This window comes from Aedes albopictus, chromosome 2 (genome assembly GCF_035046485.1).
Source record: "Aedes albopictus strain Foshan chromosome 2, AalbF5, whole genome shotgun sequence".
In the NCBI taxonomy this organism is placed as follows: Eukaryota; Metazoa; Arthropoda; class Insecta; order Diptera; family Culicidae; genus Aedes; species Aedes albopictus.
In genome coordinates this window covers 184,769,821-184,797,507 of record NC_085137.1, presented here as the reverse complement: position 1 = coordinate 184,797,507, position 27,687 = coordinate 184,769,821, and the positions used below count along the sequence as shown (strand labels likewise).

The 27,687-nt window shown below is 38.9% G+C and overlaps 1 protein-coding gene and 1 long non-coding RNA gene across 3 annotated transcripts in view; one reads left to right on the top strand and one right to left on the bottom strand.

Moving 5' to 3' along the window:
• LOC115258767 (alpha-protein kinase 1) overlaps positions 1-27,687 on the top strand; it is a 567,285-nt gene that overhangs the window by 246,795 nt on the left and 292,803 nt on the right. The window lies entirely within an intron of this gene.
• On the bottom strand, positions 1,133-1,705 carry LOC134286261 (uncharacterized). The gene is made up of 2 exons (XR_009996878.1): positions 1,509-1,705; positions 1,133-1,446 (listed from the first exon to the last, which is right to left on the bottom strand). It is a non-coding gene; the product is annotated as an uncharacterized LOC134286261 (long non-coding RNA).

The following is a 27,687-nucleotide window of genomic DNA, read 5'->3' as shown; positions in this document are numbered from 1 at the left end:
TTATTTTTTGCTGAGCTTTGCTTCACTTTTATTCTGTTTGTTTAACTTGTTTCTATCCTGTTATTTGCCTCATCCTTGTCGTGCTCTTTTAACTGCGTTTTTCTTCTCTTTTTACTCTCTTTTTTGCTCTACTCTTTGCCCTCAGCCACTTGTCATTCGAATACTACCCCACAGTAAAAAAGGGAGCCAAAATCTCTGATCCCCATTGTGCGTTGAACTCCATTTGATAGCAAAAAGTTTGTAAACAGTAAACTATTCAGGACCAACACTTGAAAAGCGCGAAATATTTTCTACACCAAAAGAGAAAATTTTCGAAAATACTAGGAGAATTATGAAAAAATGTAATTCTGTTAGCTGTAATTTGTTGCAATAAATAAAAACGTGTTCGAATTAGGTCGTAATTGGGGATGCAAAGAACTTTTTTGTTAAAAAAAAATATCACTCGTAAACTTCGCCTAAATCAAATGTTTGACCTGAAACAGATGCTGACTTTAAAAACATGGCCGAATCGCAGCCGGTTGTTTACCCTGAGTTTTCCCTTGCACACTCACAAAAATTTTTCAAAGAGAATAGTAGCACACAGAACCCGTAGCTTCCGGGAAGGTAAGCCCAGCTCCCTGGGTTAGTGGGTTGGTGCAAAGATATCCGATTAACAAGATGGCCATGTGAGTGGGGTGTCCATATACATCATAGGAAACATGGTCGACCCAAAAGACTTAATAGAAATGTGCGTAGCTTCCGGCAGGTTTTTCGTTAAAATATTAATATAAAATGTTAAATCGTGTTTCCGATGATTCCAAGCGATGATCGCAATCACTCGCATCCAGATGATGCTCGAATTTGGAGAAGTTTTAAGAGAATGCCTGGCGTAATGAATTTGAATAAACTGCATTTTTTAGTCTCGTGAGTGGCCACTGGTACACTGATTGTATGTAAAATGACAACATACTGGGGGTCGCGAGCGTCGCGGTAGTCAAGCTTGGGAAATGATGGGGTTAAATATTCAGTCCGTCTCGCCCAAGCATGCTCATGCATGGCCTAAAAAATGTTTGACCTTGTAAAATCTACGCCCCTCGAATCAGATATTTATATTTTGCACCATATTTAACACATAATGAATGGAAAAATAGTATACAAAGCGTTTACAAAAATATATTTTCTGTTTAATATTTAAAAAACGTTAGCAATAAAATTATTTGACTTTCCGAGTTCTTGCACAGTTTGGCTGTTTCTCTATTGAAACGGGTAAATCGTGTCGTACGCTACGGCGTAGTACATATGATCTGACAACACTCCCGGTTTGCTCCCACATTATTCACCAGGATGCTCCAGATTGTCCGTCGCATTGTTTCTGGAGACCAGCTTTTAAGTCCTTGAGCCACCCGCCCTCAATTTAGAATTGTAATAGTTCTGCAACTACCTTCAGCTAGAACACTTAGCATAAGCCTAAAATGATTAAAAGCAAAGCAATAAATAATAAATTGTTGAAATAAAACGAAGTTACAAACCTTTTCTTACCCTACCCCCACCGAGCACAAACGTTTGTTAACTGAAAACAGTGTTGTTTATTAGTAACTTTCAGTTAGCAACCACCAAAAGCAAGGCACACTTCTACTCCTATACCACTATTTTGATTCTATATTCTTCCGCAAGCTTACTGATGGCGCTGCAGTTATGTTTCCAGAAATGTATGTAAGTTGAGGGGGTCTGGTTGGTGTCAGGCCCTGCGAGCCAGACGTAAAAAAAACTAGCACCGGAAAATCAACAAGAGAAGAATGCGAACCGATACCAATGGCGACGACCACAGCGACGAAAAGGGACTTGCGATTGGAAGCTCGGTACGTGGAACTGCAGATCTCTCAACTTCATCGGGAGCACCCGCATACTCGCCGATATACTGAAGGACCGCGGGTTCGGAATCGTAGCGCTGCAGGAGGTTTGTTGGACAAGATCTATGGTGCGAACGTTTAGAGATAATCATACCATCTACCAGAGTTGCGGCAACACACGTGAGCTGGGAACAGCTTTTATAGTGATGGGCGACGAAAGAATGTGCAGGTTGAGGATCAAGGGCCGATTCTTTAACATTAGCATAATAAACGTGCACAGCCCTCACTCCGGAAGCACTGATGATGACAAAGACGCATTTTACGCGCAGCTCGAACGCGAGTACGACCGCTGCCCAAACCACGACGTCAAGATCATCATAGGGGATCTAAACGCTCAGGAAGGCCAGGAGGAGGAATTCAGACCGACGATTGGAAAGTTCAGCGCCCACCAGCTGACGAACGAAAATGGCCTACGCCTCATCGATTTCGCCGCCTCCAAGAACATGGCCATTCGTAGCACCTTCTTCCAGCACAGCCTCCCGTATCGTTACACCTGGAGATCACCACAACAAACGGAATCGCAAATCGACCACGTTCTGATTGATGGACGGCACTTCTCCAACATTATCGACGTCAGGACCTATCGTGGCGCTAATATCGACTCTGATCACTACCTGGTGATGGTTAAACTGCGCCCAAAACTCTCCGTTATTAACAATGTACTGTACCGGCGGCCGCCCCGGTACGATCTAGAGCGACTGAAGAAACCGGATGTCGCCACCGCATACGCGCAGAACCTCGAGGCAGCGTTGCCGGACGAGGGTGTGCTCGATGTGGCCCCTCTAGAGGACTGCTGGAGTACAGTCAAAGCAGCCATCAACAACGCAGCCGAGAGCACTATCGGGTACGTAGAACGGAGTCGACGAAACGATTGGTTCGACGAAGAGTGCAGAGCGGTTCTGGAGGAGAAGGATACAGCGCGGGCGGTAATGCCGCAGCATGGAACCCGACAGAATGTGGAGCGATACAGACAGAAGCGGAAGCAGCAGACCCGTCTCTTCCGGGAGAAAAAGCGCCGCCTGGAAGAAGCGGAGTGCGAGGAAATGGAACTGCTGTGCCGTTCACAGGAAACACGCAAGTTCTACCAGAAGCTCAATGCATCCCGCAAAGGCTACGTGCCGCAAGCCGAAATCTGCAGGGATAAGGAAGGGAGCCTCCTGACGGACAAACGTGAGGTGATCGAAAGGTGGAAGCAGCACTTCGACGAGCACCTGAATGGCGAAGAGAATGTAGGCACGGAGGACCAAGGCAGCGGAGGAAATGACTATATTGGTGCAGCAGAGGACGGGAACGAACCAACCCCCACGCTGAGGGAAGTTAAGGATGCCGTCCACCAGCTCAAAAACAACAAAGCGGCTGGTAAGGACGGTATCGCAGCAGAACTCATCAAGATGGGCCCGGAAAAGTTGGCCACCTGTCTGCACCAGTTAGTAGTCCGGATCTGGGAGACCGAACAGCTACCGGAGGAGTGGAAGGAAGGGATAATCTGTCCCATCCACAAGAAAGGCGACAAGTTAATGTGTGAGAACTTTCGAGCGATCACCGTTTTGAATGCCGCTTACAAAGTGCTATCCCAGATCATCTTCCGTCGTCTTTCACCTAAATTAAATGAGTTCGTGGGAAGTTACCAAGCCGGTTTCATCGACGGCCGGTCGACAACGGATCAGATCTTCACCGTACGGCAAATCCTCCAGAAATGCCGTGAATACCAGGTCCCAACGCACCACCTGTTCATCGACTTCAAAGCGGCATACGACAGTATCGACCGCACAGAGCTATGGAAAACTATGAATGAGAACAGCTTTCCCGGGAAGCTGACTAGACTGATAAGAGCAACGATGGACGGTGTGCAGAACAGCGTAAGGATTTCGGGTGAGCTATCCAGTTCATTTGAATCTCGACGGGGACTACGACAAGGTGATGGACTTTCCTGCCTACTCTTCAACATCGCCCTGGAAGGTGTTATGCGGACGAGCCGGGCTCAACAGCCGTGGTACGATCTTCACAAAATCCAGCCAATTTGTCTGTTTTGCGGATGACATGGATATTATTGCCAGAACATTTGGAACGGTGGCAGAACAGTACACCCGCCTGAAACGTGAAGCAGCAAAGGTCGGACTGGTGGTGAATGCAGCTAAGACAAAGTACATGCTGGTAGGTGGGACTGAGCGAGACAGGACAAGCCTTGGCAGCAATGTTACGATAGACGGGGATACTTTCGAGGTGGTAGAAGAATTCGTCTATCTCGGTTCCTTGCTAACGGCTGACAATAACGTGAGGTGTGAAATACGAAGGCGCATCATCAGTGGAAGTCGTGCCTACTATGGGCTCCAGAAGAAACTGCGGTCAAAAAAGATTCACCCCCGCACCAAATGTACCATGTACAAGACGCTAATAAGACCGGTGGTTCTCTACGGGCACGAGACATGGACCATGCTCGAGGAGGACCTGCAAGCACTCGGAGCTTTCGAGCGACGCGTGCTAAGGACGATCTTCGGCGGTGTGCAGGAAAACGGTGTGTGGCCAGGGATTGGCGGCATGCACCGTGCGGTGCAAAAAAAGGGTGTGCTTCACACAATCGCAAGTGCTCGTCTCCCGTTTTGCCGAGAGACAAGAGACGTATGAGTGAGAGCTGTCGTAATTGTGCGAGAGACAATCGCAGCACTAGCTCTACGGCGCAGGGAGTAATGCACGGTGCTTGGGACTGCGCTTGTCTCCAAACAGAAAAAAATCAATTAATAAATTAATTGAAGAGTTTGTGTTTTCGGCAAAGTTGTTAAGCTTGTCAAGGGTTGACAAGTGATGGGTCGTTTGATTCGAAATTTTTGCAATCATGCGTAGTATCAAGCCAAGTGCTAAGTACGGAGACAAGCACCGAGAGAGTGCAGCGTGAGAGACAGGAGAGCTCCAGCGCGCGGCAAAGCAAGCGAGCAACACACAACCGATTGCGCGTACTCGTCTCCTTCTAGTTTGTTGTGCTGTCTCGTAGCAGAGTGTGCAGCACGCAAAGAGTTTTGAGTCGCACCCTATCCCTGTGTGTGGCGGAGAACGATGAACCACGAGCTCGCTGCACTTTACGGCGAACACAGTATCCAGAAAGTGGCCAAAGCTGGAAGGATACGGTGGGCAGGGCATGTTGCAAGAATGCCGGACAACAACCCTGCAAAGTTGGTGTTTGCTAACCATCCGGTTGGTACAAGAAGGCGTGGAGCGCAGAGAGCACGATGGGCGAACCAGGTGGAACGTGATCTGGCGAGTGTTGGGCGTGACCGAGGATGGAGAGCTGCAGCTGCAAATCGAGTATTATGGCGGCAAATTGTTGATTCAGTATTATCATGAATTTGATGTGAACTAAATAAATAAAATGAAATGAGTAGCACACAGTAGTAGTGTGTTCCTAACTGTTTTGCTTTGCTCTGTTATTTGTTGTCTTTGCTATATTTATTCTATACTCTGTGCCATGCTTTTAACTGCAACTGTCGCTGCTTTTGAAAAAAAAAACAATAGTGCAACAGGACAATGCTAATAGCAGAACAAACAGCAGTGATTTTTCCCTCTACTCCTATCCTGTCATACTTTTACTACTTTGCATTACTCTTCTTTTCAACTTCCTGTGCTATTTTCTCTGTTCTCTGTCGTTTTCTATGCTTTTTTGCATATGGTACGCTATAGCGTGATCATAGCCCTGCTGTTTTACTTGCCATTTTCCCTGTTATTTGCTCTCCAATTTATTGTTCTTTCGAATAATTGATCTACTTTCTGTCTTGTTATTCGTATAATTGCTCTTCTCCCTCCACTCTGACCTTCTTACCATGTCTCTCCCTGTTTTTTATTGCTTGATGTGTGCTATGTTTGATCTTTACCTTGCTAATAGTGTTTTGTTTTCTGTGCTATTTTTTAGATCTTTTCTTTACCTTCTTTTTCTCTCTTTGCTCTTCGTCCTTTGTCATTTTTGTTCTTACTGTTTACCATCATATTTATTTCCCTGCTATTCACAAACTTTCCAGACTATACTTTGATAATGTGACAAAAAACTGGGTAACAAACAAGACCAACATTAAAGGAAGCAGCAGCACAATTTTTTCTTTTATTTAGATTTCTTTTTGGTCTGATTGTTTTGCCATACATCAATAAAGTGGATATACCCGAGTTTCAGAATTTCTACGATTATAGTCCGTTTTCAATGTAAATTCACGAAATGCTGAAGCATGTAGGAACAGGTGCCGACTGATAACGTCGATATGTTTTACCAATGCTATCAAGGCTAGCGTACGAGTATCTTTGTTTCATGTACCACATTATCACAGAAACGCTTGTGATGCGCCACTATGGCTTCCGGTTTTCGCTTTTATCGCGGTTTGCCATAAAGATTCGTTCATCTGCAAATAGTTCAATCAATTTTTTTTCGCACAGCGATGATAATTGAAGTTCGAATGGTAGAGCTGTGTTTGCGCCATTAAAGTTGGTTGTACTGTATTGTATAAAAAAAACAAAATCGCAGTTATTTACAAAACTCACTTGGATTATAGGAAAACTATCTGTGATAAAATTGTGCCGATTTCTGTAAACAAATTTGTACTCTAAAAGTTTGAATATACCTTTGGTGTAGCTAATAAGCCGTTTATATTTAACCTTTTGGAGACGGATTGATTAGTTGCTAGTACTGCAGCATCGCTGACCTGTAATACATTTATAATGTTCCATTTTATCGTTGGAGTCGACATTTTAACAGGTTTTAATCAGCCTTTTAAACTTATGTAAAGAACAAATAAAACTTTCCAAATATACTTAAAAAATTTAAAAATTCAAGATAATGTTTTTAAAATTTCTAAGATTAAAAATTAGAATTCTTAAACGTTTTATTCATCTTCTTCAATTTCAATTTCTTGTTTTTATGTGCCAAATTTTCTTTATTTCTCTGAAATATGCATTTCTTCTCTTCCTTCTTCATATCAATACTAATTGTGAGGTTTTCTCCGCCTTCCCTTGTCTCATCAATGAAGCTAAAAAGAACGAAATGTTGGAATTTTTATTACAGCGAGAATTGCTCTCACGGGCAGGTTTGGTTGCTTTGTGAATTTGGCACCGCTTTAGAGTTGTAAAACATAAAAAAAACGCTGACTCACAATTCCAACGCCAAAGATTGAGTTGGTAGACTTTTATCTTAATCTAAACATTGTTGAACAACAATTACCGGAGATATGAACCAACCAATTGGGGTGGCGACGGACTAATGTTGTCTCGCGGACAGGCAAACAAAAGAACGAGATTGGAATTTGTGTCAGGCCGGGCAGACGCGACACGATGTCGTTGTCCGAGTTGTTATAATTGGCTTCTTTAGCGGTGTTGAGATAATTCCATATTCTGAATCTGCTTGCGAAACTGAGCCGAAATCCAAATTTTCATGAATTTTGGTGACCGGGAACCTATTTAAAAATCAATTTGAAGTTTGTATGGGAGCGATTTGTTGAATCACCCCTCGTCGCATTTTGTACTGGCTGAAGCTGTCAAACAGTTACCCAGCTGTCAAAAGGTGATTTCAAAAAATCTCTTTGAAATTGATTTTAGGTACCAAAATAAAGTTCTAAAAATCTGAAAAAAAAAATAATAGCGGCTCAGAAAAAGGTGCTCTTTCGTATAAAATCAAAAAATCGATACATTTTTCCTAATTTAAAAACCCAATTGACGTAACCTAGTCGGACTGAAATGTGTGATAAAGAGCCATTAGAGGATGATGTGCTTCTGAAGACATTGTCTTTGGGGGTTGTTTTCGAGGTAGTTATGTGATGAGTAAAAAAAAACAAATATCTTTCATAACATATAATGTTCTTACAATTTCATTTATTTACTAATTTCTAATATTTGATTTCTTTTCGTTTCAGGTAACATAATGCACATGTCAAATGGCCACTCATCAGGTATTAACATTTAAATAGGCATATATTTCTACACTATAGATCAACGATTTAAAGAAACCTTAATTGTTCCTTAGGTCTCGTAAAAAAAAATCTTAAAGAAAGACCCAGTGCTGAAAAATTCATTTCGTCATATCTAAATTCAATCACCTACAGCGCATTTCAGAAGCTGAACCTGAGAATATGGTATATGAAAAACTTGTGCAGCTAGTCCAGTTCTGCAAGAAAGTCACGGAAAAAATGCCATTTTTTGAATATTTAAGGTAAATGTCACGGACTACCTTCAAAAAAATGCCAATGATATTCACGGTGAATATCATTTGGCATTTTTCAAAGGTAGCCCGTGACATTTATCTTAAATATTCTAAAAATGGTGGTTTTTCCGTGACTTTCTTGCAGAACTAGGCTAGCCGCACAAGTTTTTCATATACCATATTCTCAGGTTCAGCTTCTAAAATGCGCTGTAGGTGATTGAAATTAGGTATGACGAAATGAATTTTTCAGCACTGGAAAGACCAGAGAAATTCTCGGGCAATTAGCAGAAATTCTTAAAAAAAATGGATTGAGCATTCCTGAAATATTTCCCAAAACAGTTTGAATAGAATTTCTGGAAGAATTCCTGACGAACTTACTTGTGCGATTCTAACAAAAAAAAAGTTGCAAGCATTCCTGGAGTATTTTTTTAACGGTTTCCCGATGATTTCTGTAAACGAATTCCTTAAGTGTAATGTAGAAAACCATACAAGGAATTCATGGAAGATATCTTCAGAGGGCTGTTTAAGAAGGACTTATAGAAATTATTGTTCGCATTCCGAAGAAATTCGCGGAGCAATTAACCCTCTAATACCCAATTTTTTATTTTGATCTAAATATCATTTTTCGTCATCTAAAATCGATTTTAACATGTTTTGGAAGATGATTCTTTTTAATCCTCGATTTCGTGAATTTCAGTTTTTGATTTTTCTAATTTTTATTTTTGAACATCCCCACAGTTTTATATTTTTCCTGGAAGCCTATTTGGGGTACAGATTTTTTGAGATAAAAACATTTTGAGATTTTATGATTATTGTTGAAATATTTTTATTTTTATTTTTTTTTCATAGACAATTTTATTTTTCGTGTAATTTTAAGGAAAATAATTTTAGAGTGTATTCCATTCCCTAAAACTATAAAACTAGGATAGAACGATTTGGGAAAAATATAAAATATGTTAATTGTAGCGATTAAATACAAAATAAACAATGACTTCTAGAAGGTGACCAAACATCAATTATTCAATGATTTAAAAAAAATGTAAATGAGCATTAAAATACACCAAAAACCAATTTTAGATATACAAAACAGTCATAAATATTAGCCAAAATTATTTAAAAAAATGATTTTCCACGAATCAAAAATTACAAAAATGCTCAAACTATACCCCGTCTGAAGGCGGGGTTGGGTATTAGAGGTGAAATACAGCAAAAGAAAAAAAGAATTTCCTGGAGAAATTCTTGAAGGAATTTTTGCAGCAGCCCTTAGTAGAATTTTTTGAGTGATCGTTCACGATTTTCTTGCAAAATTCTGGGAGAAATTTAAATCCCAAATTCTGAAATAAACTGGGAGGAATTCATTTTTTTTTAATCCTCGATAGATTTTTTGAGAAATTTTTTGAACAGTTATTCGTTTTTTTTTTGTTAAAGTTCCTACAGAAATCTCGAATTGATTCCAGGAGATTATTAAGTAAGAAAACTAGCATAGGGTGACAAAGGGTATTATCGGCAGGTTTCTTTACATCATGGGGGGATTCTGCGGGCCGAATTGCCTGAAATTTGGGCATATAACTCAGCTTGGTTGCGAAGGATTTGAGGCCAACTTTGAGATCAACAGGTGAAGAAGTGAACAATACTGTCGAAAATACGTAAGTTCCCCTATATGCAATTTTCAAAAATAAAAACTCAAAACATGTCTGCAAGTTATTCTCCAAAGAATTCCTAAATAAATTCCTAAAGCAATTCGTGGAGAGATTCTCAAAGACATTCCTAGAAAAAAATCTCGTAAGGATTCCAGAAGGAAGTCTCGAAAAATTTCTGGAGTAATTATCGAAAGTACTTCTGCAGGTATTATTGAAGGAATTTGTGGAGATATTTTTTATTCTTAATCACTTAACCTAATTTACAGCTCCTTTGTCCACTAGGGCACTACGTGAGCGATTCCAATTGGACGCTGCACTTTTACCATTGTACAGCGCCTAAATGTATACTATTCTAATTCAACTATATCGAACTGGCGCCTTGTGCTGCTTTCACTTTTCTACCCTGTCCACAGTAGAATGATGAGCACGATGATGCTGATGTGTGGCTGCTGCTCCTTTTCCAGTCCGATTGGGGGTCCATTATGAGTTGCGGTTCGCCGATATCCAAGTTTCCGGGTCCGTTAGAGTATATGCTCCGAAGAGGGTCAGGTGTCAGCTGCTCTCGGGGGGAAGAGCAACTGACGAAAAATTGCAAGTGCCGGGGCTGGGTTCGAACCCATGACCATCCGCTTATGAAGCGAACGTGCGGACCACTACGCCACGGGCCCCGACATTTGTGGAGATATTGTCGAAGTCATTTCTGGAGGAATTTTCGAAGAAATTCATGGACAGATTCTCGACGACAGATTCATGGACAGATTCTCCGGAAGAATTATCAATGGAATTTCAGAGAGAAATCTCGAAAAAGGAATCTCTAAGGAATTCGCGGAGATTTTTTTCGGGGGATTTCTCAAGGTTATTCGTAGTGTAATTTCTACAGGAATAATCGAAAGAATCCCTTGAGGACTTTCTTAAAGAATTTCTGGGAGAATGTTCGAAGGAATTCGGAGAGAAATTCTCGAACACATTTCTGGAGAAATTTGCGAAGGAGTTTCTTGTGAAATTTTCCAAGAGAAATTCTCGATTCTGGAATCGCTAGAGGTCTTTTCAAAGGAATTCCAGGAAGGATTTTCGAAGGAATTTCGGGAGAAATTCTCGAACAAATTCCTGGAGAAATTTTTATCGGAATTGCCACATAAATTCTTAAAGGAGTTTCTGCAGAAATTATTGTTTTCCTGGGAAAATTAATTGATCAAAAATGTATGAGCTGCTTAAACTGCACTTTGAGAATAAGTGGAGTGTCCCAGCCCTTATTCATTTGGAGCTCAGTGCAATTGGTACCAGCACAGATCAATCACGGAGGAGCAACCATTGACATGTATAGTCAGATTTGATCGTTGATCGAAATTAGTGTTTTCCTGGGGAAATTCTCAAAAAGATTCTGGAGGGATTTCCGAAGATAATCCTTTTATAAATCTCGGAAAAATTCCTGAAGAAAGTCTTGAAAAATTCCGGGAGGAATTCTAGAGAAAAAAAATTCCTGGAGGAATTCCAGCATTTCCATTGCTGACGTTCTTGAAGGAGTTCCTGGTACTATTCTTGATGGAATTGCTGGAATCTCTGAGGAAATTCTCAAGAAAACTCGTGGAGAAATTATCGAAAGAACTTCTGATAGAACTCTCGAAGGGATTCCACGACGGAATTTTCGGAGATATTCTCAAAGGAATTTATAGAGGATTTCTCAAGGTGAAGTCATTTTTACATGAATTCACAATTTTTTGGCGAAATTTTAGAAAAAAAATGTTGGAAGATTCTTCGAAGCAATTCGAAGAGAAATTGTCAAAAACATTTCCAAAGAAATTTGCGAAGGATTTTTTTTTATGAAATTTTCGTGAGAATTCCTGGAGAAATTCTCGAGGATGTTACCGAAAATATTTTCGAAAAAAAATCCAGAAACATTTTTCGAAGGAATGCCTGTAGAAATTCTTGAAGATATTACTGATGGAATTCTTGATGGAATTTCCAAAAAAAAATGTTTGAAGACGTTCCTGGAGAAATTATCGTTATCCTGGGGAAATTCTAAAGGAAATTCCTGGAGGGATTCTCGTAAATATTCCGTGGAGAAATTTTCGTAAGAATTTCTGGAGGAAGTCTTTAAATAGTCCTGCGAAAATTCTTTAAAAAATCTTGAAGGAACTTTTGGAGAATTTCTAGCAATTCCATTAATGACATTCCTGAAGGATTTTTCGTAGGAGTAAAGAATTCTCTAAGGAATTTCAGGAGGAATTCTCGAAGGAATTCCTGAAGGAATTCTCAAAGATATTCCAGGAGAAATTCTTGCGGGATTTTCTAGATAAAATTTTAGAGGAGTTCTCGAAGGAACTTCTGAAAAGACATTACAAGAATAATTAGCAATTACCGGAATAATTCTCGGAGGAATTTCTGAAGGAACTCTAAGAATAATTTCTCGGAAAAATTGTCAGAAGAATACACAAATTTCTGTACATATTTTTGGCCAATTTTCGAGAAAAAATAATCTTTTCTCGAAACAACTTTACGTATGTGGGGAAATGTTTGCTGTTGTTTGAGAATGTTTTTAAGCTAATTCTGGTGGAAGCCTGGAAAGAATTTCTGCCAAATGCAATTGAGTTGATCCAAAATTTCCAAGATGCCGAAATCATTGTTTTTTTTTTGTTTCAAATGAAAATGCCAAACACATTTTTGCACAATTTTCAAAAAAAAAAATGTGTCAAAGTTTCTGTTGTAATTCATATAACAGGAATACTAGAAGTCATACTATTGAGTTCAAGAGAGAATTTTCTCTAAGGGGCTTCTAAGGAAATATTCTAGCGCATTCAAACGAAGAGTGAAAAGCAAATTTCAATAATCTTCGTTCGATTACATATTAAGGCTGGATATGTGTATTAATAAAGCTTGTTCATGCTTCCATTCCTTAAAGTTGTTTCAAAGTAGTGGCCATATTTTTAATACGAGTAAGGATTAAACACCACCAATCGACCCAAGTTGTGTTTATAATAATATAAAAAATGTTAACGATGATTAACCACCTTATTCCATTGAGATATGCTTGAGCAGCCCACCCAGACATTGACCTGCTTTGGGAGTTGCTGGCAAGCCAATCCAATTTGCTGCGTCTGCCTCATTCCAATGTAACCATGATGTGTCCGGCCTCTGAAAGTGCAGTGCGTGTCAGTCAGTGGGGCGTTGGAACAAACCGAAGAAAACGCAACCATCCGAGCACAATGCGGTGGGCGAGAATCTTCAGTACTAATTCTTGAGCAGTGTTAAACAGTCACGGCTGACTGGACGGACGCAACCGTGTGAAGTCTTACTACTGTGCCTGCGAGTTTGAACTGCATGGGAAGCCTTGAACGCTTGAACCCTTCCCCCACAACCGCCCACTTCGGTGTCTGTGTCAATGTTCATTCGTGCTGAAAATCAGATATTGGTTTATTACCACCACGAGTGAACGTCCGAGGTCAGGCCGGCAATTTTCCGGTTTCCATTACCGAGTTTTGCCTGTCGGTGGAAAACAAATGATGATGATAACTAAACGGAACTTTTTACGACTTCTCACACACATAATTCAATTTCGAGCTCCCATTTTCATTAGGATTCTCCCATTACAACAGGCTTGTTGATTTTGCCTCATATGAATGGGCTTTTTCCGCACATACCCTCTACGTGCACACCTGTAATGACTTTCCCACAATTTCCCCCCTTTTGGTTTGTTGTAAATTCCCAAACTACAGGGAACGTAGCAGCATCGACACCGCGTCGCAGCTAAATGGATCATTACTCCGTTCCTGTGTGACTTGCCTGGGTCCTCAACCTTCACCCGCAGCTCTGCATCGTACCGACGCGACGACTGGGTCAAACACAACTTTTTATTTTTTTGCATATTTACGACCCCAAACAGGCCGTTCCGATCTTTTGCTTTCCCATTATTGTGCACTGGCTGGCCGTCGATGCCGAAGCCCATCCATTGCGGGATGGTGTAATTATTTGCATACCCACATACATAGGTACATATCGGGGCTCGAGAGCGATGCGATGTGCTAATGGATAATTCCTGTTCGAGTGAATGCGGAGATTGCGTTCCACAATACTATCGCAACGTCGTAGAAAGGGTTATTTAGACTTCTCATTGGAGCAGCAAGGATTTTTTTTCATAAGGGGTTCTAGAGGATTTAGGACGAAGGATTTCAAGCCTCTTGACAAAATTGGTAAAACTGTGTTAAGAACTATGAAAAGAGACGTAAAGTTTTGTGAACATATTTAAAAAAAAAACTATTTTAAAAATGCAAGCGTCTTGAATACACTAAATGGGACTTGCAATAAAGTGCAGGTAGTGTGAAGAAAGCTCTGATAGAATAGTTAAGGATCTCTGGAAAAACCCATGGAAGTTGTCCAGAAGAAATCACTGAAAGAGTCCTGGAGTCATTTCCGAAGGACTTCCTGGAAGATCTCAGGAGAAGTCCCTGAAGGAAATAATGGAGGAATCAAAAAAAAAGAATCCCTGAAAGAATCTCAAGATTATTGCCTGACGAAATGCCGGCAAAAATCTCTGGGAAAATCTAGCGGGAAATCCCTAAAAGAATTCCGGGAGCAATCAAAGAAGAAATCCGTGAAAGAGTCCCCGGACAAATTATGAGAAGAAACCCGTGAAGAATTGATTGGATAATCTTATAAGGAGGAATCCATGAAGGAATCCAGGAGAAATTATAAGGAAATCCCGTTTTTTAATTACGAAAGAATTGAAGAAATGAGAAATGTCACGAAATTTCGTGGAAAAATGTCATGACATTTTTTTTTTAATTTTCAAACATTCACGGTGCGAATTTCCATCCGTGGCGATTGCCAATCTGAAATTCAGATTAGTTATGAAACATTATTTATGTCGTCTATAAATACTTATAGGTGGTGAATTAGCAAAATAAAAAATGGTTTTTCCATGACATTTCCAATCCCTCCTTTGTTGAGTAACACATTGCCTTGGACAGACCAAATCTATCTGTTGTGATGAATAGAGTAAGAATATTAGGTATACCTGGACCTATCGCGTAAAAAATTCAGAAGATACCCTGATCCATACTCTACATGTGCACGAAAACCGATTTTGAAAATATTGCTTCGTTATTTAATAAAAATTTAAAAACCAAAAAATGAGGAAATGCTTCCAGTTTCACCTTAAGGTAAATCCGCAAGTATCACTGAAGAAATTTCAGTAGAAATTAAAAATAATATACATGAAGAAAATTCCAAATAAATTATTGGAAGATTTCTTTGAAAAATAACAGGAATATTTTAAGAATTCATTGATGGATTTTCTGAAGAATTTCCAAAACGAATACCTGAAGAAACAACTGGAAACCTCTGGTGTAAAACCTAACAAAACCTCTTGGAATACTTTTGTAAAAAAAAAGATATCCTGGATAAATTTCATAATAAAAATCCTAAACATATTTATAATGAGTTGCTGGAGGAATCCATATGGAAATTCCTAGAGGTGCCATTGCTGGAAATCCTTGGGGAAATTTCTGAGAAAGTACTAAAAGGAATACTCGGCGGAATTTCTGATGATTCCTCTGTGTGTAGGATTCTCTGCAATAATTCCAGCCTTTCCATAACAGTTCTTAAAAGAATCTTTAGAAAAATTACTGAAGGAATTCTTGGAGGATTTTCTAAGACTTTCTTAAGAAATCCTTGGATCCATTTCTGGAAAAGGGATGTCTTAAACGAACAGCCAAAGAGATGTGAAGATATCTTGGTATTTTTTTTAAATAATCTCCAGTAGAGTTTCTAAAGCAATCCTTAGAGAAAATTCTTTAGAAAGTTTCTGAGAATTTTTTAAAGAGTTCTGAATTTCTCTGATTCTTAATGTAGCCGTGTATCATTTTCTGAAAAATAAAAACATCCATGGGGTATTTTTATGAAAGTTCATGGAAGGTATTCTAGATTAATACTTTGAGAAATTGGTGGTGGAATCTCTATGAAAAAAAAATCTGAAGAAACTCATGGATGAATTTCTGGAACAACATATGAGGGGCCCAGATGCGAAGGGGTGTAAGTGACCATTTTGTCGATTTTGAGTTGAGCATATAAAAAAATCTTCAGATTTCAAGCTTTCAGGAACATTTTTAAGTTTGTTTTTTCGATGATTAGAAAAATTTAAGTTGGGTCGATTTTTCAATTCCATACATTTTGTATAGGATGAAAAATTCGTGTATAACTTTAAACCTTATATACTCGATATTGGGTTTTTGTGACTTACACCCCTTTACTTCTAACCCCCTCATATGCAAGATTTTTATAGGAATTCTAAAAGTATTTTCTGAAGGACTTCATGCAACATTTTTGAAAGCTATCCTGCAAGTTTTTGTTAAGGAGTAATTGGATAAATTTCTGGAGGACATTTTCGAGTGTAAAGAAATATTTCATAAAAGAATTTCTGCCTTTTTTCTCTAAAATTTCCTGGATGATTTTTTAAAGTAAATCTAAGAAGAGTTTCCAAAAGGATCCCTGACAGATTTTTTAAGAATCAACGGCATATTTTTTCAGCAACTCGTGAAAGATTTTTTAAATGAATCCTAGGATAAATTTCACATGGATCCTTGAAATAATTATCGAAAAATCTGTGCAAGTTTTTTAAAGTAATCCTTGGAGAAATTTGTAAAGAAATCACTGGAGGAAAATCTGGAAATATTTCTGAAGAATTGGTCGAATTTATAATAAAAGCCATGGGAGATTTTCTGAAAGAATCCCCCGAAAAATGTGTGAAAGAATCTCTAGGGCAGTTTCTATCACTGCAGAAAATTCCCCAATGAATATCACATTTTTTTAAGAATCCCTTAAGGAATTTCTAAAGAAATCCCAGAAAGGTTTTTGACAGAAATTCAGATGAAAAAAACCTGAAGCAATTTCTAAAGCAAACCCCGGTGAAAGTTTTGAAATAAATCCTTGAAAGATCGTTTGGATTTACCGAAGGGTTTTTGGGAAAAAAATCTAGATAAATCTAGAAAAAAAAATAGGAAAGAAAATCCTGATGGAATTTCTGTTATAAATCTAACACAACTTTCTTGCACAACTCTTTGTGAAACTTTTGGAGGAATCCCTTGTGGCATTTCTGGAGAAATTGGAAATTTGTGAAGAAATCCTTCCAAAGTATCCCCAGTACAAATGTTTGTAGGAACTTTTTAAACATTTTCTGAAAAACTCTGGAAAAGTTTCTCAAAGCGTTCCTGAAAGTTTTAATAAAAAAAACTCTGGAGAATTCATGAATAAATGTATAAAGAAATTTCTTAAGGAATCTCCGAACATTTTTTTGAAAAAATTCCCTGGAGGATTTTCTGCCCAAATTCATTGATATTTTTTTTGGAAAAAATGGAGGAATTTCAGAAGTTAATTATGTAAGATGCTTTGAAATAATTCTTTGTGGAATTTGTAGAATAGGAGAAATTTATTAACAAAACCCTGAAGAAACTTTCCGAATGAATCCATGGAAGATTTTTTGAAAGACTTCAAATTTTTGGCCGAATACACGGACAAATTTCCTACACATATTTTTCAGGTATTTTCTCCCAGAAAATTTGAGAGATTTCTCCCTAAATTTCAACACGAGTTATTCCTGGGATTTCATCTAAAGTTCCACCCATATTTTTAAAAGAATTTTTCATGTTTTATGAGAGAAATTCATTCCAGATTTTCTTCCCAGAGGTTATCTCTTGTTTTTAGAGTATGCTCGTTTTTAAGTAGGAAAACATTTAAATTAAAAAAAAAACTAATTCGGTTGAAAATATCTGAAGATTCACCCCCGACCAAATGTAACATGTAGGAACGCTAATAAGCAGGTTTCACGGCGGGAAAATTTTCTCGACTCCCTGGACATAGTGTTTAATTGTCCTTTCCTCACAATGGAAATGCTCAAAGAACAATAAGTTGAATAAAGGCAGGCCAAGTTCAATGGGAACGTAGAGCCATAAAGAAGGACAAGAAGAAAGGTTCCTCCTGAATTTTTTCCAAAATGTTCTTTAAAAATAAATCTGTTAAAGACTCCTTCGAAGTTCATACAAATATTTCATCTGAAATTATTCCAGGATTTCTTTAAAAATATCCCTGGAAATTCTTTCAAAATTCCCGATGAGATTCCTCTAATATAGTTTGTACAGGGATTTCAAGTCCATGGAAATCTTGATGGAAATCTTTTATGGATTTCTTCCAACATTAATCCATGAATTCCTTCAGGAATTACTTCAAGAATTCGGTCATAAAGTCTACCAAAATTTCTGTCAGAAATCCTCCGGCAGTTTTTTTTTTTCAGAATTTCCCTAGAGATTTTTAAAGTAATTTCTCTAGCTTTTTTTAAAGATATTTCTCAGTTATTGCCTCATGATTTTTTCAAGAATTTTCTTCAATAACTTTTAGATAGATTTTGATCAGTTACTCTAAAACTCCACCAGGAATCACTAAAGAAATTCTCTAGGATTTTTTTGGAAATTTTCCCAAGGAATCCTTCAGAATATCCTACAGGGGTTTCTTCAGAATTTCTTTTAAAGATTCTTTCATAACATTTTCCAGAAAACTTTCAATAGATTCTTTCAGAAATTTGATCAGGCATTTCTTCATGCTGTACAGTATTCAGAAAGATTGTGATTCAGGCAGGAATTTATCCAGAGATTCCTTTAGGATTTCCTCTAAGGATAATTTTAGTGAATTCTTTAAAGATTCTTCAAGAAATGTATTCAAAAATATTTCCTAGTAATTTATACAGATTCTTTTTCAGAAATATCTCAAGAGTTTTCCCCAACGCTTTTCGCAGATGCTTACGCGTTTATCCACAGGATTTTTTTGGATTTCTTCAGGCATTTTCTAAACATTCCTTAATATATTTTTCTAGGAATTCAACCAAGGGTATTCCGAGAAGTTTCTGTAGGTTTTTCTTCAGATATTTTTTTTCTAGATTTTCATTCAAAAGTATTTCCATAGATTTCTAAAGGGATTCTAATGAAGATTTGTTCAGAAATTCCTTAAGAAGTTCTTTCAGAACTTTTTGCTGGGACTCCTTGTGAAATAACATGAAAGATTTTTTATCTCCAGAAACTTCTTCAGGGATTTCTTGGAAAGTTCTTCCATTAAGTTTTTCAAAAATTCTTCTACAACTTTTTTTTTACAAATTATACGAGGATCACTTCGGAGATTATTCCCAGGGGTTTTCCCAGAATTCTTTGTGGAATTTCTTTAGTTTTTTTTATCAGAAACTAGCTGTCCCGGCAAACTTTGTCTTGCCATCTTCTGGTGGTTTGACAACTGTTGAACTCAAAATAGCACCGCACTCTAGATTGGTTTCATTTCGATCGTATGGATTTCCTTCCCAGCTCATGAAAAACCAGTACTTGTTCAATTTTCTTACTTTTCTAATTGATTTTCGTATTTTTTTTTGTACATATAAACACAGCCACCACGAATACGAACCGAACCGTGCAAGAGACATGCTGATTGGTTCATCCGTTCTTGAGTTTTGTTGCCTCAAAGGAACTTCAAACTCATTTTTATATATATATATAGAAGATTAGTACATTATTTTTTTTAGAAATTGCTCCCACGTTTCCATCAGAAATATCTCCTGGAATGTCTATAGAGACTCCTGAAGAATATGTTCAGATATTCCTTTAGTGATTTTCCAGAAGTTCTTCCAGAACAAGTTCAAAAAATAATGAAGATTTCCCTGAGGGAATATTTTGAAGACATCTCTGCAGGATTGTCTCAAGAACTCCCAGAGGCCAAACTCTGGAAAAATTCATAGCAATATCTGGAGAATTCTTGAAGGAGCTTTTCAAGAAACCCCTGAAGGCACAAGAATCTCTTTCAAATTTTCTTAAGTAATTGCCCAGTAATGCCCAAGAAATCACTTAATAAATGAAGTAATACCTGAAGAAACCTTTGGAGAAAATCAAGCAATAATTTCTTAAAAAGTTTCTGGGAAATACTATAATTTATGGAAAAATCTCCAAATCTTTGTGAAAAATATCTCCTGGAATTGCATCTTTTGTAGAAACGTTTGGAAGAATTCCTGGAGAAACCCTTGGAGGAATTCCCAGGATAAATTCTTGAGAAATTTCTAGAGAGTTTTCAGATAAATCCCAAAAAAAACTTCTGGGAAAAAAATTGACCATATTTGTGGAGAAACTTCTTCAAAAATGTTTGCAGAAATTAATGACGAAATACAAGCCTGAACTAATGTAGCAATCCTTGTAGGAATTTCCTATACAATCCCTTCCCAAGTAACATTTTATAGTCAAATAGACTAGAAGAGGTTCTTAGAACCATCATAAAACCAAAATAAAAGGTGTTTGGTTTAATGACGGTTCTGAAAACCTCTCCAAGACTAATTAGTCCTTAAAATGTTGCTTGGGTTTAGGAATCCCAGAGAGAATTTCCGAGGAAACCCGTGGACCAGATGAATCTTCTGAGATTTTTTTTAGAAAAATCTTTAGAAATCCTATTGCAAATTCCTGAATCCCTGAAAGAATCTTGGGAGAAATCCCTGGAGATATTTTCAAAGATATGCTATGCATGGATAGGGATACTAAAGGGAATTTAAAGAAGAATTCTTTCTAGAATCAATTTAAGAAATCCTACGAGAATCTTCTTTCGGTAAACATTTCAGAATATTTTGAATAAATTCTGAAAGAACTCTCCAAGGAAATTCTGGCGGTGTCCCTGGTGGTAATCCTGAAGAATTTGTAGAAATTTTTAGAAAAATTCTGGCAAAACTCATTAAAAGAATTCCAGAAAAAAAATCCTTTCCGTGTTAATTACAGAAAAAAATGTGAAAAAATCATACATGGAGGGTATATTCTGGAATAATTTTCAATTAGGCGCAATTGTGAAGCCATTTCCTTGAGGGCGTACCAGTACAGGGGGCGCTAAAATTTAGAAACCTTGAGTAACCAGCTCTGATTTTACCAGAAGGTGGTGAAAGTTGGCACGATACAGTAAGCAGGTCATTTTGCAAGAATGCCGTACAACGATCCTGCTGAGAAGTTGGTGTTCACTACTTATCCGGCTGGCACAAAAAGGCGTGAAGCTTAGAGAACACGATGAGCGAACGAGGCGGAGCGTGATTTGAAGAGCATTGGGAGTGACCGAGGATGGAGAGCTGCAGCCGCATACCGAGTAATTGTGGCGTACCATTATTATTATTTAAACTGGCTTTCTCAGTCTGGAAAAATTCAAAACGACTAGTTTTGTATTGCCTGACGTTTCGGCCTTGTGTATTTGGTCTTTTTCAAGGGTAAACTAAAATAGAGTATACAATTTTGTTGTTATAACATAGAACAGAAAACATAACATAAAACTACACCTACTAAGGACAAACGTCTTGAAATCCCGCTTTAATAGTGCATCAGAACTTCAGATGCACAAATCTCAAGAAGCAAGTCATGCAACAGTGTATGTATTTTATTATTCTGTTTTTGCTCGCTTGTAATAAGCTGAAAATAAGAAAATCAGGTGGCCTGGTTTTATTTACAAAGAGATTCGTGCGCTCGAAATCGTGAGTAGGTCATTGTGGCGGCAATTTTGGGATTCTAACAAGTCTGTCCTTAATGTGATGTTGAAGGAATAAAGTATGTATGCACTTTTCAATCAGATTAGAAGATTGAAGCCCCCGCTAAACTCTTTGCTTCGCCTATGGCTATGATCCATTTATTGTACGCACTCTCTTCCACTCGAGGCACCCCGGCAGGTGAGAATCACTTCGAAACAAAGGATTCCTTTCATTGTCTTTTCGTATTCACCCCCACACTGCCTGGTTGAACGAAGCAATTTGTAAAATCAATATCCTGCTCATCGAGAAGGAAACCGCACACGTTGCGTTAGATTGAAGTTCGAACGAGCAAAGGCCTCATCGGTTTCCGGAAAGCCTTACCAGTCAGGAGTGGATAACAAGCTCTGGAAAATCATTGAAAAAGACGAAAGGGGGATACTCCAAGAATGCGGTGCATTCCGTTTCACCTAATTGCGTTCGTCGGCTTTTCCGCGAATATCCGTTCGGCAGGAAGGGGCGCAATAGAAATGAAGAAGCTTATCGATTCGCTTTTTTTTGTGACGTCGACGTCGAAGCGATTTCCGCCTCCCATTGAGTCTGTCGTCGTCCGATTCAAGTGGTGCGTTCAGTGTAGGAAATGAGCTCTCGGCGAAAGAAGCTGAAGCATCCTTCCTCCGCATCAATGAATGGTCGGTTCACTATCAGACAAACGAACGAAAACGAAAGTCCGATAAAGGGAAGGGTTCGTTGAGCAGCATCTTTGTTGCAACAGTGGACGACGGTGTCAATGTCTGCAGACCCATGGATGGGTGAACGAGGAAGAAAACTGAGACAACGACGATAGAAATGATGATGTCGTCAAGTCAGTGAGTCAAAGTGTGATGCCTTTGCCCTCCTCTGTTCAGTCAATGCTGGAGGCACGAGACGCCAGACGATTAAATAACACGAGTGCAATGACATGAGTACAAACAAGCAATCTTGTTGGGGGCTTATCAGCTTGTCGTTTCGCTGCTGTGGACTCTTATCACTGATCAGCAATTTAAAATTGCCCGAATTGAATTGTCGATATTCTTGCATTCGATGTCCCTTAGAATTGTTTGGCATGTTTACTGCCATGCCAAACAACTCTAACAGCCATCGATATAAGAATATCGGATATTTAATTCCTGCAATAGCATGGAATGAGCTCACCGATAAAACTGATTCGTAATTAATATAAACCCATTGAAGTGCTGTTGCTGCTGACAAAAAAATGTAATAAAATTAAAAATATCGACTTATCTTTACTATTCCATAAATCTGCATACTTCTGCTTTTTTTCTCATGCGATGATTCATGGGCAATCAATATTATCTGCATTATCGAAGATATCTCGTTTAGGGCACGTTTAACTTGACCCTCCACAAGTGTAATCCTATGTTCAGTAAAAAAAATGTTATCATCTCTGCAGCTGACCTCTGCATCCAAATAAATAAAATAATAATTTGAATGTAATTAATAACGAAAAATCAACAAGCTGTCATCCGAAAGCGGTGGGTTCATCAACATCTCCCAATCACGCTTCAGCCGATTCAGCCGAATCCGAAACAAAAGACGTGATTTACATCGCTAATAAGCGCGACGACGACTTCTTGTCTGCAGCACAGACATACTGGCTGGGCTCGTCACACGGATTCCTCCCCTGACTGTCTGACTGCGAGAAGAGGAAATGCGCATGATTAATTAACAGCGCGCGCTCGTTGGCGGTCGATTCAATGGCCTCTTCCGATACGACGACGCGACCGTTTGCCGATTAGGCTTCCTCAGAATTCCCTGCTGACGGAAAGGAAAAGTGATTTCATCATCATCGTCAAATCATATGGTACCCAGCCAGCAGCTTGGTTGGGGCGGCACAATTCATTAGAAAGCGTTTATGCCGCTGCTGTGGCGGCGCGGCGGTCAGTTGTTATCAACTTCCTTTACCGGGTGATTTCCATTGCTGCTAGTCACTTGAACAATCGGTATGCATTGGATGATTAGAATGCGATATGAAAGTCTTTATGCAGCTGTGTTTATTTGTATGTTGCAAGAGCAAGAGGTTTCAAGCAGTTCTACCGAACATTTATCTAGAAGTTCCACCGAGAATTCACATTCCAAGAAATCCCATAAAAGTTTAGTCAAGAACTCCTGTAGAATTTTAACTGTGGATTCTTCTAGAAGTTACCAAAAATTCCTTCAGGAATTTCACGGGAAACACCAGAGACAAAACGAGAACATTTTTCCCCCTGATGAAGGCACCATCCTTAACCCTAAAAGGGATACCTGGGGTCCATTGGACCCCAGGCGCCTTTCAGAGCTCGTCTTTGATGGAACACACTCAGCGAGGTGACGAAACTGAGGCCATGAAGGTATCCTTTTTAGGGTTAAGTGGCGAAACATTGGGTAAAAAATAAACCCGTTTGCAGAATAAAGACTGCGTAACCACTAAAAGTCTTCTCTATATGTTTCTCCGCAAAATTTCTCTCCAAGTTCCAACGGAAACTTCTCTACGAGCAGCACCGGAAACTCTTCTCCTGTAAATCCTTGTAGACTAGCTCCGCTTGATTGAGTGAGAAGTTCCACCGAATATTCCAGCAGGAGTTTCACCGAGAATGCTGTGGGAGTTCCACAGAAAATTCTTCTCGAAGTTCTACCGAAAATTCCTGTAACAGTTTCACTAGAAATTCCTTGTATTTTTTGGTCAAATATACAAGAGGAGGTTCTTATAACCATCATAAAACCAAAATTAAAGGTAGCAGGTTTTTATGAAGGTTTTCAGAACCACTACTAGACAAATTTATCATTAAAATGTTACTTGGGATTTATATAAGAGTTCCAAACAAAATTTCTTTAGGCATTCACCCGACTCTTCTAGAATTTCCGCTGGGATGTTTGTAGTCCATCAAGAACTTTTCAAGAAGTTCCAGTAATAATTCCCGCAAAAGCTTTCACCAGAAACTTCTATAGGACATCCACCGCTGATTCTTGCAGGAGTTTTACATGGAATTCATGTAGCTGTTTCACTGGAAATTCCAGCACGAGTTTTGCCGAGTATTTAGGAGAGAGTTTCACTAGAAATACCAGTAGAAGCACCACTCAAGGAGTTCCACTTGGAATACACAGCGAAACAAAAATAACGATTGGTCTGTCTCAAGAGCAAACTTATGTGTCTCTGACAGATTTTGGGCCGCTGAATCCGAGTCCGGGCTCAGATTTGCTCCAGCACGTCACAATGCTTAAATCTATTAAATTTGATTTGGTAAAACGAAATATTTTACATGAGTCGTTAATTTAGATGTTAATTGACCAATTTACCCCTTGATTGCTTAAAAAAAATATTTCCATGCTTAATGGCATACAATTAAAAAAGCCCAAAATCGCATATTTTGCCCTATAAATTGGGGTATAGGTAGCTCAAAATTGTGATGTGCTGGAGCAAATCTGAGCTTGGATTTGGATTCAGCGGCCCAAAATCTGTCAGAGATACATAAGTTTGCCATTGAGACAAAAAATGTTGCGCTGTGATATTTTGAAAAGTTCCACCGAAAATTTCTCTAGCAGTTCCATTACGAATACCTGCAGCAGTTCGGTGGTGCATCTAGGAATACAACCGAAAGTTCCTCCAAGAGTTACACCGGGAACTCCTCTAGATGTTTTATCGGGAGCTTCTCAAGAAGTATGGCAAGAAGTTTTCCGGCTTTCAGTCACAGTAAAAACGTTGATAATTTCATATCATAGCCAACGTTTCGATCCTTGGGTTGGGATCTTCCTCAGGGCCCAACCCAAGGATCGAAACGTTGGCAATGATTTAACACTATCAATGCTTTTACCGTGGTTGAAAGCTTTCGATGCTCATAGTTATCAAAAATCCCAATCGAATGGCTCCAAAATCTTCTTAAGGAGTTCCGTCAGGAATTGCTTTAGGATTTTCACCACACATTCCGGCAAAAGCACTATTGTAAAAACCCACAGGAATTCAAGCAGTCCTTTTTGGAGCCCCTTCTGGGAACCCTTCAAGGAGTTCTACTGGGAACACCTCTAGGAGTTCCATCGGCGATTCTTGTAGCATTCTACCGAGAATTTCAAGAGTTTTGACCGAAGCCTCCACCGGAGTTAAAACAAGAATTCCACCGCGAAATATCGGGAAATTCTGAAGGAGTTTCACTGGTAAGAATTATTCTTCTAGAAGTTCCACCTGGAGTTCTACAGAGGACTCCTCTAGAAGTCCCTTCGAGAATTCCAAAAGTAGTTCCACCGACAATTTCACTAGAAGCTCTAGAATTATTTTACAAGTTTTACTGATAATTCTTCTAGGAGTTCCACCGAAAAGACCTCTAGAAGTTCCTCTGCGAATACCCGCCATTCTTTCAGGGATTCCTCCAGCAGCTCCTCCAGAGGTTCTTCCAAGCATACCTCCAGGAGTTTCAGGGATTCCTCAAGCAGTCTCTTCAGAGATTGGTTCAGGGATTAGCCAGGAGTTATTTTTAATTATTTAGAATAAATTCAAAGATAGACATCACAACGGCTGCCTTACAAATACAGAAAGCACGGATCTCGTCATCCAAACATAACCCAGCGCTGAAAATACTACTCATTACTTGCTGAAAATGCTACAAATGCTACTCACTTGCTTGCTCACAAACATTAAGTAGCATTTTCAACATCATGCATTTGACGTGCTCTTGAAAACGCGAGCCAAAAATGCACATGCACTCGCTCCCATTTCAGATTCCTCCAAGAGTTTCAGAATGTCCTTTAGGGATTCGTTTATGGCTACGACTGTGATGGATTGCATTGCATTTTAGTCTTGACCAAATTCAAATAGTGCTATTTATTTTGTCACAGAGTCTCTGAGGAAGGTCCCAAATGTGACCGAAACGACGACAGACAAGATTAAAAAGCAGTAGTTGATTTTTTTTATCTTTATCTGTATTAACGAGATTTTTAGCCCTAGGCTAGTTCATCTCGCGACATGTGAGTTTGTCGGGAGTGGGATTCGATCCCAGGTCCTCGGCGTGATAGTCAAGTGTTCTAACCATCACATCAGGTCCGCTCCACTGTAGTTGAATTTTGTCAAGACTGAAATGGTAAATTTTCAAGTCATCTACTTCAGGAATTCTTCCAGTAATTTTTCCAGGGATTGCTCCTATAGCTTTTTGGAGTTTTTTTTAACAAAAATACGTCTTTGTCCAGAGACTGAACGTAACTAACATTAGACAACGGACGGTGTCCGGCCATTTTTTCGTTTTTATTTACGTGGATTTTGTAACTATTGCTAATTATAGTTCAGTTCAATCATTTTCAAGTTATAGGTAGTTTAATCCAAACATAGTTAAAAACATGGCTAGTTCAAGGTTGAGATTTGACCATATGGGTAGAACTTTTTTCGGCACCACTAATGGTCCTCCATCACCCCTTAAAACCTTTGCACTCACGAACCTAACAAACTGCATGATTTCCAGAAGTTTCTTATTTGTGCCGCAGTTAAATTGACATTAATTCCAGGGATACGCCATCTCAAAAAGGTTTTGAACCACTGCGAATTCTTCCAATGGATTCAGGGGAAAATTCTTGTAGGACATCCGTCAAGAATTCCTGTTGGGTGTTCCAACGGGAATGTTGTAGAAATTTCAGTAGGATTTCTTTTAGTAGTTTCCAAAAGATTTTGTTTTGGAGTTGCACCGATTATTTCTCTAGGAGTTTCACGGTTGTTTCTGGCAAGATTTTCTCTAGGAGTTCCACTGAATGTGCCTCTTGATGTGTCACAAGGAAATCCTCAAAGAGTTCAACAGAGAATTTCTCTAGAAACTCCTTCAGAAATTCCTCATGCAGTTCTATAATTTGACCAAGAATTTCTCTAAGAGTTCCACTATGAATTACTCTAGAAGTGCCAAGAGGCATTTTTCCGCTTTGGGGACATAATGCCACCATTAATTTGATTATACAGATTATACAAATAACCATGGGCGTAGCCAGAGCTTGGCAATGAGGGGGGGCCGGGCCTGCATATCTTTTTCTAGGCATTCTCACAAGCAATTCCTTATGGGATTGCTTCGGAGATTCCTCATGAGATTTCTTCAGGAATTCCTCCAGCTATTCCTCCAAGAATTCCTTCAAGGATTCATCCGGGAATTTCGTCTACCTATGTTTCTTCCAGAAACAACCCCAATGATTATTTTAAAAATTCTTTCATGGATTTCGCCAGGAACTCTTTTTAGAATTCCTTCTGGAATTTCTTTTGGAATTCTTTCAGGAACTCCTCCTGGAATTAATCCAGTACTTCCTTAGGGATTCTCTTAGGAATGCCTCTTGAAATTGCTTCCGGGATCCCTTCTGTTTTTTTTAGGAAGTGCTCTAAAGATTTCTTCAGGAAATGCCACAGTGATTCCTCCACGAATTCTGCTAAGACTCCTTCAGAATTTCTGCAAAAATACAATTCTTCAGGAATTATTCCTGGTATTC